A 17,179-nucleotide genomic window follows, 5' to 3' on the forward strand; every position below is an offset into this window, starting at 1 on the left:
ATGGAAGTCTGGTGCCCTTGGGAGCAGAACTGTTAAAAGCCATGGTGTGGTTCAGCCCGCTGTCTTCCCTCTGCCAGGCGAGCAGCCCCTGCCACATAGGAACTGCTCCTCCAGTCTGTACGTGAGCAGGGAAAGACAGGCGGGGGAGCTACAGCACGACCTGCACAGAACCGGTAGGTTCCAGGAGTGAGAAATCCCATCCCCCCCCCCACCCTGGGCTGCCTTAAGCCCTAGAGACCTAGGGGGTGTTCAGGACTGCAGCCTAACTCAGCAAAACCAGCCACTGATTGGTAATGCGGCTGCTCCTTAGTACCGATGAAATACTGAGCTGGCTGCGGAAAAGGGAAAGGTCTTGGTCCTGAGTCCATCCACAATTTTCTCTGGTCATCTAAATTCTTTGTGTTCCACACCACACCAGCGTGTGTTTCCTTTGAATGGCATTTTTCATATTAGCTGTAGGAAATTGTAAGGCGTCTTGTAAATGCTTAAAGTTCAGGGTGGAAATACCAAAACTTCATCAGCTCTATCTCTGTAAGTTAATTCCTAATTGCAAAGAACCCAGGAAATCTGGAAGTTCCCTCCTCTTCCAAACTATTTGGCCGAGTGGCCTGCCACTGGTTCTGATAAGCAGGACCACAGTCTGTGCATGGGGCCCCAGAGCTTCCTGTGCTGACTCTCTGCACCAAACATGCTGGGTCCGTCTTAATGTCTCCAGGGAGCTATGGCAATGAGAGATGGTGTTTACTTGCCTTTACTTTGTGGTGAGAGAAAAAAATTTTCCACTTGAGACCAGGATTTTAGAGCTCCAGTATGGGCTTCCCAAGATTTCCTGTATAACATTATCAAATATCTCTGTGGAAATGGGGATTTTGTTGTGTAACCATTTCATGCCTCCTCTGTGTTGAGCCAGTGTCCTTAGTCGTTGTCAGAACACAGCTCTGAGATCGGGAGGGTGCTCTGTGGCTAGCTCACCCAACACTTTCCAGATGTCACACCCCATCTTTGCTCCAGGGGTTCTGGTAGTGAGGAACCTTCTTTTCTGGTAATCACATGAAGATTTTACCAGATCAACTTCCAAATTTTCTCTGCCGTTTTTTTTGGGCTAACACCCAGGGGCTATAGTTTAAGCCAAGACAAAGGAATTTATTCAAAGATTGTTTGGTTGGTAGCTTGACTTTAGAAAGGCTTGGTAGCAGGAATTAGAGAATGGGGGGGAGGAGGAGTCAGCCCAAATTCTCACTCTCCAGATCTCTCTCCAAGGGTCAGTGGTCTCCACCTTTCCCTGCTCCTCAGCCCCGGTGATGGGGCTCGATATCCAGAGTCCACATGTTCTAGTTCCAGCCTCCAGCACAGGAGGGACCTTCCCACTTAGTCTCACATCCCATAATTACCTATTCTCACATATCTATGGAACACTTGCTATGTTTCAGACCTTGCTCTCGGTGCTTGGGATATGTGGGGGGGTGAAGAAGATGCCTGTTGGGGGGGAGCCGGAATTATGTTCCCTGCATTTGGCCGTCAGGGGTCCAGCTCTATAGATGTCACAGAGGCCTCAGTAAGAAGAGTCATTGTCAGCCGGACAGACACCCCAGAAAGTGACACATGTATAGCTAAAGAGAAAATGCCAAATGGGAAAAATTCTACCTTTTGAGTTCCCACACGTGGGCATGATCTCAGAAGATATTTGTCATTCATGTTCCAGCCATGCATTGCAAGCTTTATGCCTTCACTTTCTTGTTAGTTCTCTTTACCCAGGGCCAGGCTGATGAGTCATGCTCTGAAGTTAATTTCATAGAAAAACAAAAAAGCAAAAACAAGCAAACAAAACAATCAGGGGCAATAAAAGAAAGGAGTTTGATGAAGTCAGCGTTGCTTGGGCGCCACTCTTAAGAATTCTTTGGAAACCAATAGATTCCTGAAATATGGTCAAATGACCACCAGAGTTCACTTCTGGAATGAATTAATAGTTTTCTCACAGCATCTCTCCAAGCCGTCTCAAAGCTACACTCTTTTTGGGACACGTTCTCTTCAGGCTTTGTTTCCAAGGAGAAGTAGAAATAGATGGCACCATGGGCCGCTGTTCGAAATCTTAACTTCTCCTTCTGGCCATGCAGTAGGCCTCTGTCGGAAGTTTATAAAGCTATGGTGCGAAGGGCTGTTTTGTAACTGAAAATATGTATTTGGTTTTGACGTTGGTAGAGTGAAAACAATCAGACCCAGGACTGGAGAGGAGCTACTCCAGCCCTACTGTGGAGACAGGGCAGCCAAGAGGCAAAGCAGAACCAGGAGTGAGAATAGAAATGAGGTATTGACCTGACACAGCCTCAGAATTTGCCAAGAAAATCCTGGAGACTCATTTCACTGGAACATATGGTGACTTCATCACATAAAGGGCAGTTCCATTTAGAGAAAGAAGAAAACGGTTGCAAGCGCTAAATTAGTCCAGTGAAGAGTAAGGACTGAGAACCCCCCCCCCCCCATCCCCACAGACAGTCATTAACCCAGCAATACCCCAATACCCTTTTGAGGCATAACAGCCTCAGAAGGTACTTCACAGAGCATAAGATGAATGATCTCTAGGGAAGGGAGGAAGAAATTCAGGCAAAGAAGATCACCCAAGCAAAGACCTGGAGACAAGAAGTGGCACAGATTGTTTGAGGAGGGCTGTGTGTTGTGTCTGGCTCACACTGTAAGGTAGGGAGTAGGAGGGATGAGGCTGCAGAGGCAGACAGTGTTGCTTTAAGAAACTTGACTTTATTCTGCAGGTCTGGGAAATCAATGAATGGCCTGATTTGGGTTTGGCTGTTGTTGGGAGACAGTAACCCCCCCTTGAGTTTCTCACTTTTTTTTTTTTTTTTTTTTTTGCATGTACTGCGAATTAGGTACTAATTGTCCTTTTGTTTTGGATTATTCTTTGAAGGATGTTTGTTCCAAGGATCCTAGGTTCCAAAGCATCTTTGGAAGATGGAGAGTGACTCTCTGGAGAAAAGGGCAGGCATCTTTGCTTATAGCCTGCTGTAAATAGTTAGCTTCCTGAAGTTTGGGGTTTCTCAGGTGAGGCAGAATCCCACTGTGGATGTAGCGTCTGCCTGGGTCACTCTTTGTTGCCCCTGTGGTTCTCAGGGAAGCAAGGGGGACTATGGGGTCAAGCTGCTTACTATGCTGGAGTTATTATGTCCTTTGTCTCTGACCCAGGAATCTTGTGTATTCTGTCAACATCCATGAAATTGCTAGAATCCAAGCCAACTTGTTGGCTCACAAGTAGGATAAATTCTGGAACCTTCATGATCCTTCACAGCTATATGTTGGTCCAATAGTCCAGAGGCTGTGGCAATGATCCAGGTGAGAGATAAATTCCTTAACTAGGGCTGTGAAAGTAAGTATGGAGAGGAGGCCCTATATTCCAGAAGTATTTAGAAAGTAAAACCACTAGGACTTCTAATGGTTTGGATTGGAAGAGTTGATGAAAGAGAATGGTCATGGGTGATGTCAGCCTCTTTTTTTTTTTTTAAGATTTTATTTATTTATTTTACAGAGACCACAAGTAGGCAAAGAGGCAGGTAGAGAGAGAGGGGGGAAAGCAGGCTCCCTGCTGAGCAGAGAGCCCGATGCGGGACTCGATCCCAGGACCCTGAGATCATGACCTGAGCTGAAGGCAGAGGCTTTAACCCACTGAGCCATCTAGGCACCCTGATGATGTCAGCTTCTAGCTGTGGTGTTTGAGTCACTGCTGAAGATTCTGACGAAGAGTTAGGGAAAGATCCTGGGTTCTACTCCCAAAGTAGAATAAAGAGTTCAGTTTTATACAGGTTGCCTTTGAAGTGCTCGTGAGATCTTTAAGAGGGGATGGCCAGAAGACACCTTGATGGTGTGTGTCTGAAACTCAGGGGGAAATACCAGGTCTGGACAAGATTTGGGAGGCCTCAGGATGGAAGTGGCATGGTAGCCAGCCTCTGAGTTGGCTCCTAATGATACCTGCCTCCTAGTATTTTCTCCTGTGTAGTTCTTCCTTCATGGTATAAGAAGTAGTCTGTATCATCAGTAGAATACCCCAGAAGCGACAGGGTATGACTGCCAACCTTAGGTCATAGAAGACACTGCGGTTTATGTCTTGGTTACCCTCTTGATCATTTGCAAGAGAGGAAATAGGCTGCCACGTATGAGGACAGCATAGAGAGATCCATGTGAATGAGCTACTGTGGAAGCAGATCCTCCAGCCCCAGGGGAGACTTCAGAAAACGGCAGCTCTGTCTGACACCTCAATTGTAGCCTCCGTGAGAGATCTGGAACCTGAACCACACAGTTAAGCCAGTCTCAGTTTCCCAACTCTTAGAAAGCAACTATGTGAGATGATAAATGCTTGCTGTTTGAAGCTGTTAAATTTGGGGGCAATTTGTGACACCGCGATAGAAGATTAATGCAAGTGGTAACTGAAGTTGTGAGCTCGTTCAGCACTCTTCACACTCAGCAGGTGAAGAGTGCATGGCTTCCTAGAGCAAATGATGCCAACAGGCTGAAACTCTCTCCATCTCCCCTTCCATCACTCCCACCTCCAAACATTTTAGCTCCGCACCATGCTTACCTTCCCTCCAGGCTTGAAGAAGACTCACCTTTCTGGCTTGGCAGCAAAATAAAGGCTTTTCCACTCTACTCTGTGTGTTCACTTCCCAAGTCTTCCATCACAAAGTACCACAGACTGGGGTGGCTTAAAACAACAGACATCTATTCTTTAGTAGTTCTGGAGGCTAAAAGTCTACAATCAAGGTGTCAGCAGGGTCATCCTCTCTCTGAAGGATCACGGGAAGGGAGAAGTCCCAGTCCTTCTTCTTGGCTGCAGTGTTTGCCAGCAATCCTTGATGCACCCGCCCTGTGTCCACTCTGTCTGCACCCCAGGCCCCCGCCTCTCTATCCCTGCCTCTTCTCTTCTTAGAAGGACACCAGTATTGGATGAAGACTCACCTGACGCCAGGAGAATTTCATCTTAGTTGGTGTCTTGTTAAAGTCGGCCACAACCCTGCTTCCAAATAAGGTCACATTCTGAGTTTCTGGGGGCTGAGACTGGTTCGGGCTCTTGTCACCTGCCATCAGACCAAAGCCATGCTGTCCTCATTGGTCTCCAGCCCACTCCCTGCCCCCACTTGATCCTCCCCACTGCTGACAGAATCTTCTCACAACTCATCTGGCCTTGTTGCTTTTGTGCTTCAACCCCTCACTGGCTCTTCTTTGCCTTCAGAATACAATCTAAAATGTTTCCATGGCCCTCGAGGGTTGTCGCTAGATCCTGACCCACCTCCATCCTTGGAGGCCTACCTCACATTCATCTACTAATCTCTTGTCCCTCCTACTGTTTACCCTAATCTCCAGCCACAGGATTATACTTACTTAGGACACGCTGAGTTCTTTCATGCTGGGGGGTGGTGGTGGGGGGGTTCTGCCTCCTTCTCTCCTTCTTTCAAAACTTGCATCTTGAAAATGTGCCTCTCAGATGTCCCATTACAAAATAAAACTGTCTTTGTTTGCAGATAGTATAACCTGTCTATGGGGAAAACCCCAAAGAATGGACAAAAACAGAAACAAACCTTTCCGAAGCACAAACACGAGGTGAATATGTGAATCCTGTCTCTGATTCTTCCTTGTTCACTATCAGGCAGTCTTAGTAATGCCTTCTCTGGCCCTTCCATAGACTTGTACAGACCTATGTTCTAGCACTTTCCACACTGTGAGGTCATGACTCGCTAACTTGTTAGCAGCCCCCCACCCCCCCCGACCCCAGTCTGCCAGGTCCTGCATGCAGGAGCATGTGTGGCTTGGTCCCCTCTCTGTCCACATACCTAGCACCTTTCCCAGTGTGTACAAACCCTGAATTGTTGGTTCACTGTTATTGCGCATGAACAGAGAGTGTGTTAGTCTTCCAAAAAGCCTCCTGGTGAAAATCTCATTTCACCTGTCATTTGCCAACAAAAGCTCTTTTTGTTAAAGGATAGGAGAAATGCATATGACCCTCTCAAGAGGGTCATTTCTCGTCCGAGAAACATAATTTTACTTCATAATTCAGGAACGTCAAAATCTATGCTCGAACCAACGGTGCTAGAACAGTGCTTTTCTATCGGATATGTCTAATGATCTTAGAGACAGCCAGCAAACGATTAGAATTCAGCCCCCAAATGTGTATACGACCAACAGATGACATCACATCACATCTGGATTCTAATATCATCTCAGTCTTAATGTCAACAAAATGGTTTTTGATAGGATTTCATGCTGAATGGAAAATTGGTGCCAAGTGCCATACCAGAGGAATTGCCAAATGGCCTCAAGAAGAGAAATGTGCCAGAAATCATGAGTCCGTGTTGATGTGGAATGAGCCTGAGAGGGGAGCCGGGGAGGGGCGCTGCAGTGGAATCCGTGGGAGCAGGTGGCACAAGGAGGGCAACAGTGTGAGTGCAGTGCACAGCTTCCCCCACTGACCCTGCACTACCTGGGGCTCTGAAGGGACTGACGTGTCTGTTACACTCATGGGGGGGCTCACCTTTGCAATCAGGGCCATACTGCTGGAGAGGACGAGCACGCTGGCACAGGGATCACCCTTGTCAGCGTCAGCTACTTTACAACTTCCCCACTCCATCTCCGTGGCAATTCCGGGCAAAAGTAGGACAAGTTTTGGGGCACCTGTGTGGCTCTGTCAGTAAAGTGTCTGACTCTTGATCTCAGTTCAGGTCTTGATCTCAGGATTGTGAGTTCAAGCCGTGTTGGGCTCCACACCCTACTTTAAAAAAAAAAAAAAAAGTAGGACAAGTTTGGCTCCTCCTCCTTCCTAAATTACTCACTTTTGTCCTTTTTACCTAGAATTGTTGGGGTTTTTTGTTGTTGTTGTTGTTGTTTTTTACTACCTCCATGCAGTACTTAATAGGCTTAGAGGAAAATGAGCTTATCACTCAATGAATGGATACTTTTTTTAGAGCAATAGACTGAAACACATTTTTGTGAGACATAATCTTTTGCTCCACGTCACATCCACTTGAGCTGAACTCAGTGTGCTAGGTAGTGTGTCTTATGGGGCTGTCTTATTCTCTCTAGGAACCACATTACCACTGGCACATAGCAACTGTTTACATGAATTTTTAGATGGATAAATTTTATTCACTTTTGCCTTATCTGCAACAAGCTTAAAAATTAAGACTTATTTTTGGGGCACCTGGCTCACTCAGTCAGCAGAGTATGTGACTCTTGATCTCAGGGTCGTGAGTTCAAGCTCCAAATTGGACCTAGAGCTTACTTAAAAAAAAAAAGGACTCATTTTTCATTTGTCAATTACATTATATCTGAGATACTTCCCCACACCAGTAGTTTATGAACACCCAGAGAATGGAAATTAATTTTATTTCCAAACACAAAGACAATAAGCCTGCTAAGCAAAATATGATTACTCTCTCCTCCCAAATATGAATTTTCATCCCTATTGTCTAACAGCTATGGGTTTTTCAATTCCCATTGGTTGGATGGTCTGTAGGACAGTGTGTGTTTCTTGGTCTGTGTCCTTGAGAGTTAACTAAACCCTTTAAGTAGGGTTTAGACCTTGGGAGAAGGTCTAGACCTTGGGAGAAGATTTGACCCAATCTAAAATCTGATTGTAATGAAATAAATGAATTTTTGGACAGCTTATTCTCTCTTAAAACCCTAATCCACCACTTTAAAATTTAAAAGGACCTCACATCAAGAAGTCATGAGAGCTCCTTAGAACCCCATTTAGACTCTCTGTTAGCATCAATTAGGAGGGGTTATTACTGCGTCTCTACAACACTGATTTATTTAGAGAATATCATATGTTTAAGAGCTGCCTTGGCAAGGAACTCTGCTAAACATAGAGATACACGCTCCATGCCCACTGGGCTCACATAAAAGGGAAAAAATACGCAATAGGGGTTTACCTCAGTGGGGTGAGGCTTGATATTTTCCAGATGGTGACACCACAAGTGAGTTCAATAGAAATATCTTTAGAAAAAGATGCTCGAATATTAAATAAGCAATGAATATACATCAAGCCCTGATCTGGGTCTCTTGACATCTGGGCTGGGAGTGTCTCTTGTCCCCAGCTGCAGATGGGGTGGTCTCCTTCAGCAGTGGGAGGTCCCACTAGATTTCCCATTAGGAAGATTATTCTGGCAGGGTGAATCCTAGAATGGGCACATTGTCCATGAATAGATTCACGACTTTCCTTGGGGTGAGGAAGGGGGAAAGAGAAGAAAGCTGCAAAGGAGAGATTTTTCTCAGTTGCAGGGGTGAAATTGTATGCATCGAGTGTGAAAGATTGGGCATTTCCCTCTGAATCTGGAGAAGGGTCAGTAAACACAACAGTCCGAAAGCAGAAAATGGAGTTGGTCAAGATGGTCCTGGTGAAATAGCTCAGAAACAAGTGGAACAAGACTCCAGAGAGTCATTGATAAGAGATGATCCAAAGGGACCACGAGCGGGCTCTTTGGGAGACAGGAACAGGCAACGCGGCTGTGTTACATCTGGCTCTTTACAGGTCTATATCCAGGGAAATCGAGGTGATGACCGTAGTCTCACTGTGTTACCTACTGTGCCACTCCGTATGTGTGCCTGTGCACTGGCAGATGAGTTCAGGAGGCCCCAGAAGGGGAGGGAATGGGGTGGGGGAGGAGTCCTTGGCCTCCAGCACTGTTTGCCTGGTGTCTACAGGATCTCCTTTCACTCTTATTAAGAAGGCATGAGGCCTTTCTTCTGGTTTTTGGCTAGAGTATGTAGAGTGTTCAAGATAAATGAGTACTTTCGAAATACTGGGTTTTGAAGTCAGGCGCCCCAGTGGACAGTTTTAGAGTTGTGCGCACGTGCAGTGCGCTCAACTACTCCAGCCCAGTTCCCCTCAGGGGCAGTGCCAATGAAGCTTTAAGGCTCACCCATGTGAGACAGAGCCAGAAATCTTCCAGATTCTTCATACCATCATTGATGGATTGACATTTAAAGACCTATTGAAATGTCCTTGAAACCCTGACCTCTAGCAGTATTTCCCAAGCTGCCTTTAAGGTGAGAATTATCTGTGCTGCTCCTTACACCACCGATTGCTAGGCTCCAACCCCAATCTAGTGAAGCAGGATTTTCTGGAAAAGAGACACGGTTATCAACGCGTTTCACAAATGGTCCAGGTGACATTTATCATCTGGGTTCTCAACCCTGAGTGGCTTTTGAAAAGCTCCTGTGCTCAAATCCAGAGCTCCACTGGTGCTGCGGTTCCACTGTGGGCCCTGCAGCAATCTGGGTGGCTTCCTTGAGTGATTCTGGTCAGCAGTCCAGGGCTACTCTGGGGCACAGCCTGCGCCTTGGCTGCACTTGCAAGCTGAGGAGTCGGTTGCCCGTGTTGGACTCTGGGCCTTGTGGTGGCTTGCTACGTGTGCAGCCCCAGGCAATTCATTTCACTTCCCCAGGCTTTAGTCCGTCTCCTCAACTCTACCAGAGGAGCCACAATATGACTTCTCTCCTATGGTTATTTTGAGGATTAAGAGCTAATTGTGTAAAATATCTGGCACATGGTAAGCACTCCATAGATTTTTAGCATTAATTATTAAGAACTGGGGACACAGTGGTGTCTGGGTGATGCAGCTGGTTGAGAGGCTGACTCTTGGTCTGGTTCACGTGGTGATCTCAGGGTTGTGAGATTGAGCCCCGTATCTGGTTCCACACTCAGTGTGGAGTCTGCTGGAGTTTCTCCCTCCCTCTGCTCCTCCCCCTCCTCTAAAAATAGAAAAGGACATCTGTTTTTTTTAAGATTTTATTTATTTATTTGAGAGAGAGAGAGAGAGCATGAGAGGGGAGGTCAGAGGGAGAAGCAGACTCCTCATGGAGCTGGGAGCCTGATGTGAGACTCAATCCCAGGACTCCAGGATCATGACCTGAGCTGAAGTTAGTTGCTTAACCAACTGAGCCACCCAGGCACCCTAAAAAAGGACATCTTAAAAAAAATGGGGACACAAAGATGGATAAGATTTGACCCCTGCACCCTCAGAGAGTTTGCCGTCTCTTGGGAGAAACAGACATACACCACAGGAGCAATATAAACAAAGCATGTTAAGCTTAGAAGGGATGGTGAGTTTCACTAGCTGAAGAAAGCGGTAATGGGAACATGCATGGAAGGTAACACTGGAAGAATGGGAACTATCAACTTGGCTAAGAGGTTGGCAGACAGGCAATCCCAGTTGAGAGAGCAATACATGAGCAGAGGGCGTGCATGGGGTCTCAAGAGATGGTGTCTCCGCATGGCTAGGCTTAATGTTCAGGAGATAAGCCTACAAGGCAGGTTGGGATCAAATTACGAAGTCTCATAAAGGCTGTATTGAGATTTTGTTCTTTTGTCAATGGAACCACTCACCAGAGGATTTTGGTTCAATGATGCAACAGGATCTCTGTTTTAGAACATAATCCTGACAGAAGAGAGGATGCAGAACGAGGGGATATCGGTGGTAAAATGTAGTCTGAAGTGAAAACTTCATTAATTCATTCAGCGAATATCTTTGAGTGCCTACTGATGCCAAATACTGGATGTTGGTCTACAGCAGCGAACAGAATAGAGTCTCGGCTCCCACAGTTAGAAGGTGGCTGCAGTGGTTCAGATGTGTGATAGGGAGTCCTGGGGGGGACAATATATTCTCCTTGGGGGGAAAGTATTCCAGACAAGACTAATACATTGGAAGAAGAGGGAAACTCTGTGGCATAGCATGGCACCGAGGGGATGCATATGGGAGACCACAAATCAGTGGTTCCCAATCTCAGGCTCCTACTGAGAAGGAAGGTCTGCGAACTATTTCAGTTGTTTAAGAAGCTGAATATAAATACACACTAGGCCATTCATTTTAAGAATGCAGTTGCTAACTATGCTGGCAGTGTGCAGCTGTGTAACAAACCACCCCAAAACTTAAGCAACCACCACTGACCTAACCAAACCACCATCCTGTAGAATCTAAGCTTGGCTTGGCAGGGGCATTCTTCTACTCGATATGGCCTTAACTGAGGTCATGAGGCCGTGTTCAGCAGGCAGTCAGCCTGGTCTGGAGGCTCCAAGACGGCTTCATTCACATACTTAGCACCTTGATGAGAATAGCTAGAGGCTGGGCCTCACTGGGCCCCTCTCCTTGTCCATGTTGTCTCTCTGGAGGGTAACTAGACTTCTTCCATGGCAGCTTCTAGTTCCAGAAGATCTCCAAGAGGAAACTGCTGCTTCTCTTCAAGGTTCAGCTGAGAACCTGTGCTGCATTACTGGGCTGCATTCTTTTGGTCAAAGCAGTCACAGGCCAGCCCGGATAAAGGGGGGAGAAACGAGAAGATTATCAAAGAATTTACAGCCATCTTTAATCCAACACATCAGTTAAAACTGATTGTTTCTTTGCCTTTAAAAGCTGGGATTATACTGCCCTAAATTATAGTCTAAGTTATATACCCTAAGTTATAGAAGCATAAAATATCATCAGCAGTAGTGTCTGATTAATCCAGGTAGACAAAAATTTATCAGCACATGAGGCCCTCAGAAAACATATTTCCCACCATGACTTACCAGCCATTGCCTATCCCCTCACAACCTGTGCTCTTTCTCTGTCACTATGACCCAGTCACCATACTTTCCTTTAGTTCCTTGATCTCTCCAAGCTTTGTCCCACAGCAGGGGCTTTATGTATGCCTACTTTTCTATTTTTTATGGACTTTCCCATCTAAGTAGCTTCCATATCAAGTCCTACCATCTCAAGTCATTCTCTAAGGTTGCCCTATTTTTTTTTTAAGATTTTACTTATTTATTTGTTTGACAGAGAGAGAGAGAGAGAGAGAGATAGATCACCAGTAGGCAGAGAGGCAGGCAGGGGTGGGGGAGCAGGTTTCCTGCTGAGCAGAGAGCCCAATGTGGGACTCGATCCCAGGATCCTGAGATCATGACCTGAGAGAAGGCAGAGGCTTAACCCACTGACCCACCCAGCCACCCTAAAATTGCCCTATTTAAGTTTCTCTTAGTGTTTGTCACAAGTGCCCCCTCACACCCACCAGGATAAAATTCCACTCAGGTAAGAGCTTTACCGTTCAGCTCCTGGCTGTATCCCTAGCACAGTGCCTAGCCAGAGCAGGCTGTCAATAAATATTTCTTGAATAAATGAGCCTCTGTTTCAAGAGTCCCTATAAAGTTCCGCCATCACCTATCAGGAAGAGCAGAGGAGAGAGCCATATTGGGATGACGCCACTCATGGCTTGGCAGAGACCATGCTGTGGGTGCCGAGCTCTGATCTTGGCAGAACATACTCACTGGCCCACAGAGGTTGCAAGTGAAAAAGACTATGCTATCAGAAATGTCAACCTGAAAGTTGGGCATTTATAAGCCATAACAGATGGCAAAGCTCCTTATATACCCATTTCCTATACCTTGCCTATCTCCCATAATCATCCCTATGTTGTCCCATGGACCTTTGAGTAATTTGGTGTGATGCTGAAGGAGTAGGAACTGTTTAGTAGGCTGGACTTGACATTTGGTATATGGAGTTATCTTCAGCTAGACTCAGTTGGGTTGTAAGTGAGAGAAACCTACCTAAAAAACTTAATAAACTGAACAAGCAATCTTGCAGGGATTCAGTACTAGAAAACCAAGGTCATCTGGCCATAGGAGTCTAAATCAGGAAATGAAGAACTAGGCACCTCCCTCCTTCTCTCATGCCATGGCTCTGCTCTCCCACTCCTCTGCACAGAGCAGCTTCTGCTGCTTCCTGTGGTTGACTACCTCATGACTTCTGGCATATGAACTAACTCCAGCTCTGACTCCCTATAACCTTTGGGTCATCACCATCCATCAACAGGCTGACTCAGTCTTTGTCATCAAATGCAAATGCTCTTGGGAGGAGGATGGGCTCAGCTGGTCCATAAACTGACTCTCCATTGGGTCAGGTGTCTGTCATGGGTCCCATCATCTCAGACCCGATCCCTGAGTAAAAGAGGCAGCTGGGACTAGGGGTGCGGGCAGGGTTGCAGCAGTGGAGAGAGGGAAATGGACCAAATAAAACAAAATTCTCTTGAATGTAACTCTTGTACCACTTCACCTCTAGTTGTACTGTTAAAAAACAGCCTCAGTGATGTGAGAAGAAAGTAAAAATAGCATTACCATCATTTAAGAACAGTTCCCAAATATTGCCCAGATTTAATAAATCCAGTGAGTCTTAGTTTAAAATAGTAACTGAAATTTATGATTCTACCGCCCCTAATCCAAGCAAGTCTCATTTTAACCTTCTAAGACTTCTTTAAGACTATTTATCCTAAAATATCTTTAAACTCCCTGAATGACTCAAATGGAAACCTGCCAAGTCACATTTCATTTGCCTTAAATATCACATGAACTCTAAGTGATTTTTATGTTTGAATTTTAAAATGAAATACGTTGTGTTTTTTATATGTTTGTTCAAAATGCATATAGATCCTGCAGTTTTGTGAAGTTAACCAAACCCCTAATGATTGATTCTAGTGATGATTTTTTATAAAACTGTTTCTTAAAAACCACCTTCAAAAAGAAGGAAGTTGTGCATCAAGTTAGACCAGAAAGACACCACAGACACAGTTCAGGGGAGATCCAAAGCTGAAGGGTGTTATAGTTTCTGCTTCCTTAATGATACAGTCACAGGAAAAATAAAGTTATTAAGAAAGAGGACTTTGGTGTGGAAGACTACACGATAAAATATCAGTGAACTTTGCCTGACTTGAAATTAAACCCCCAGGGTCTAGAGCAAGGTGGCTGTCTCAGCTCTCACACACTTCCAGGAGCAGAACTGAGACAGAATGTCCAACAGCAATTGGCAGCTCACTCTCACCACTGATCAACTCCTGGAAACTCACCATCAATCACCGTTCCACCACCTTGAAACAGATCTGATTAGTAAACCAATACTCAGGGAAGGAGCCAGTAATCAAAACAGAGAATAGCAAGGCTGGTGGAAACATGTTTTGAAGTTAAAGAGTGGAAACGTAAATCTCAGTGTTGATGCTTGCTGGTTGTATTTTTGGGAAGCACCTTGTACAAAGGAGATGATCAGTTAACTCAGTCATTACTACTATGAAACAGCAAACACAAATGTAGGTCCATCGGGGTCCCAGCCTTGTTGATGTTAAAACCATTTGGGTAACAGTTTGTCGGGTTGTAGTGGCTGTCTGCCTGTGACACACACTTCTTTAGTCCCAGTCTGTGTCTTAAAAGCACAGCACCCCTCCTGCCTCTGAGTCTTCTTCACTCCCACCCATTGAGCCCCTTCCTCCAAATGCCTTCCCACCTCCTTGTCTACCATCTTGTGAGGTTCAGTCCAAGCCACATACAGACCAAATTTTATTTTATTTTTTCACTGTTCCAAGATTCATTGTTTATGCACCACACCCAGTGCCCCATACAATATGTGCCCTCCTTAATACCCACCACCAGGCTCACCTAACCCCACACCCCCTCCTCTCCAAAACCCTCTGTTTGTTTCTCAGAGTCCACAGTCTCTCTTGGTTTGTCTCCCCCTCCGAGTTCCCCCACTTCTCTTTCCTTTCCTTCTCCTAATGTCCTCCATGTTATTCCTTATGCTCCACAAGTAAGTGAAACCATATGATAATTGACTTTCTCTGCTTGACTCATTTCACTCAGCATAATCTCCTCCAGTCCTGTCCATGTTGATATGAAAGTTGGGTATTCATCCTGTCTGATGGAGGCATAATATTCCATTGTATATACGAACCATATCTTCTTTATCCATTTGTCTGCTGAAGGGCATCTTGGCTCTTTCTACAGTTTGGTGACTGTGGCCATTGCTGCTATGAACATTGGGGTACCAATGGCCCTTCTTTTCACTACATCTGTATCTTTGGGGGTAAACACCCAGTAGTGCAATTGCAGGGTCATAGGGTAGCTCTATTTTTAATTTCTTAAGGAATCTCCACACTGTTTTCCGAAGTGGCTGCACCAACTTGCATTCCCACCAACAGTGTGAGAGAGTTCCCCTTTTTCCACATCCTCTCCAACACTTGTTGTTTACTGTCTTGTTAATTTTGGCCATTCTAACTGGTGTAAGGTGGTATCTCAATGTGGTTTTGATTTGAATCTCCCTGATGGCTAATGACGATGAACACTTTTTCATGTGTCTGTTAGCCATTTGTATGTCTTCTTTGGAGAAGTGTCTGTTCATGTCTTCTGCCCATTTTTTGATGTGATTATCTGTTTTTTTGTGTTGAGTTTGAAGAGTTCTTTATAGATCTTGGATATCAGCTCTTTGTCTGTTGTGTCATTTGTGAATATCTTCTCCCATTCCGCGGGTTGACTCTTTGTTTTGTTGACTGTTTCCTTTGCTGTGCAGAAGCTTTTGATCTTGATGAAGTCCCAAAAGTTCATTTTCGCTTTTGTTTCCTTTGCCTTTGGAGACATGTCTTGAAAGAAGTTGCTGTGGCCAGTGTTGAAGAAGTTACTGCCTATGTTCTGCTCTAGGATTTTGATAGATTCCTGACTCACGTTGAGGTCTTTAGAATCCAGCTCTCCAAAAAGAGCCCAGATTTATAGAGTTTGCTGATTTCTATGGTGTACTCTCATCCAGGCTGATTTTAAGCTACCAAAGATACAACAACTGACTAACAAAATTCTTGACTATTCTCTTTAAGTGTGGACTGTGCATAATGACCTCCTTTCAATGAGGACAGCATGGAAAGAGGGGAGAAAGAGTAACTTTACAGTGGGGGAATCTGACAAACACTGTCTTGGCAAGGTGCTCAAGATCAACACCAGCAGTGTTGGTGTTAACCAACATTGGTGATAACCAACATTGGTGATAACCCATGTTGATTGTATGTACCCTTGACATAAGGTGATGAAAATGGCACATTAACTCTGTGGTCTTCTTCTACAAAATGCAAAACTCCACTCTAATCATGAAAAAAGCCTCACATAAATCTCAGTGGAGAAAATACCTGAATCAGTATTCCTCAAAATTGTCAAGGTCATCAGAACCAAGTAAATCTCAGCAGCTGTTGTCAAGAGGCAGCCCAGTAGAAATGACCACAAAATGTAATGTGGTATCCTGGATGGGATCCTGGATTTGAAAAAAGGCCATTAAGTACAAAGTAAAGAAATCTGAATAAGGTTTGGACTTCAGTTGGTTATAATGTATCAACATTGATCCATTAATTTTAACAAATATATCATATGAATGTGAGACCTCAGTAACAGAGAAAATGGATGCAGAGTATATGAGAACTCTGCATTCTCTTTGCATTTTTAAAATAAATTGACAACTGTTCTAAAATAAAAAGTCGATGAAAAAATATTCCTAAATATTTTAACAGTTGGGTCTCATAGGCTAGTATACCACTATATCCCCTGAGTTCATCTGAGCCTTGCATCTCACCGGAGAATTAGAGCCTGGGGAGCACAACACAAGCTTTCCTCAGCTGTGTGACCCCAGAGTTCCTTACAGCTGAGAGCACAGAGTACGAGCCTTAGGAGCTACAGCTGTAGTGTAGACTGCAGGACACCTGGGAGTAACTAACCAAGAACATTCAACTTAACTCTCTTCTTTTTTACATCTTCCCATCTGGATTCTGACCAAGTATTGGGCGCTGTGGCACATTGGAGCTAGTGATATACCTTCTAACTAGAATGCCCAGTGAAAGCCCTGCTCTGTTGCTTCCTTGCTGTGTGGTCTTCAGCAAGTGAAGCAATCTCTCTGAGCCTCGGTCTCTCTGTCCAGACAAAGGGAGTGGTAATGATATCTTCATCACAGGTTTTTAGGATGACTAAATGAATGAATCCATGGAAAGTGCTTAGAATAGTATTTGGTGTGTGGTACAGATTCTGGGAAAGTTGGCTCCTGTTTTTCCATTGCTACCATCCATGCCCTTACTTGAGCTGAAAACGTTTTGCCCAAGTACATAACCTGCTTTGAGCTCTTGGCTCAGCTTCAGGTCGGCTTTGCTTGAACTAATTCTTTTGTTGCTAACACTTGATTGTCCTGACTTGTTCCCTGTTCAGTCACTATATAGGCTCTGGGTATTCTCTTTTAGACATTTTTGAACCTGCAAACTGCCAACTTCCCTTCTATTTTGCTTTGAAATCACTATGCAGCATGAACTGGTGAGAACTGTCACACAAACATGTCTCCGTTTACACATGAACTCAAATATTTAG

The sequence above is a fragment of the Lontra canadensis genome, unplaced genomic scaffold (assembly GCF_010015895.1).
Source record: "Lontra canadensis isolate GAN:19392208 unplaced genomic scaffold, GSC_riverotter_1.0 scaffold4, whole genome shotgun sequence".
Lineage (NCBI taxonomy): Eukaryota > Metazoa > Chordata > Mammalia > Carnivora > Mustelidae > Lontra > Lontra canadensis.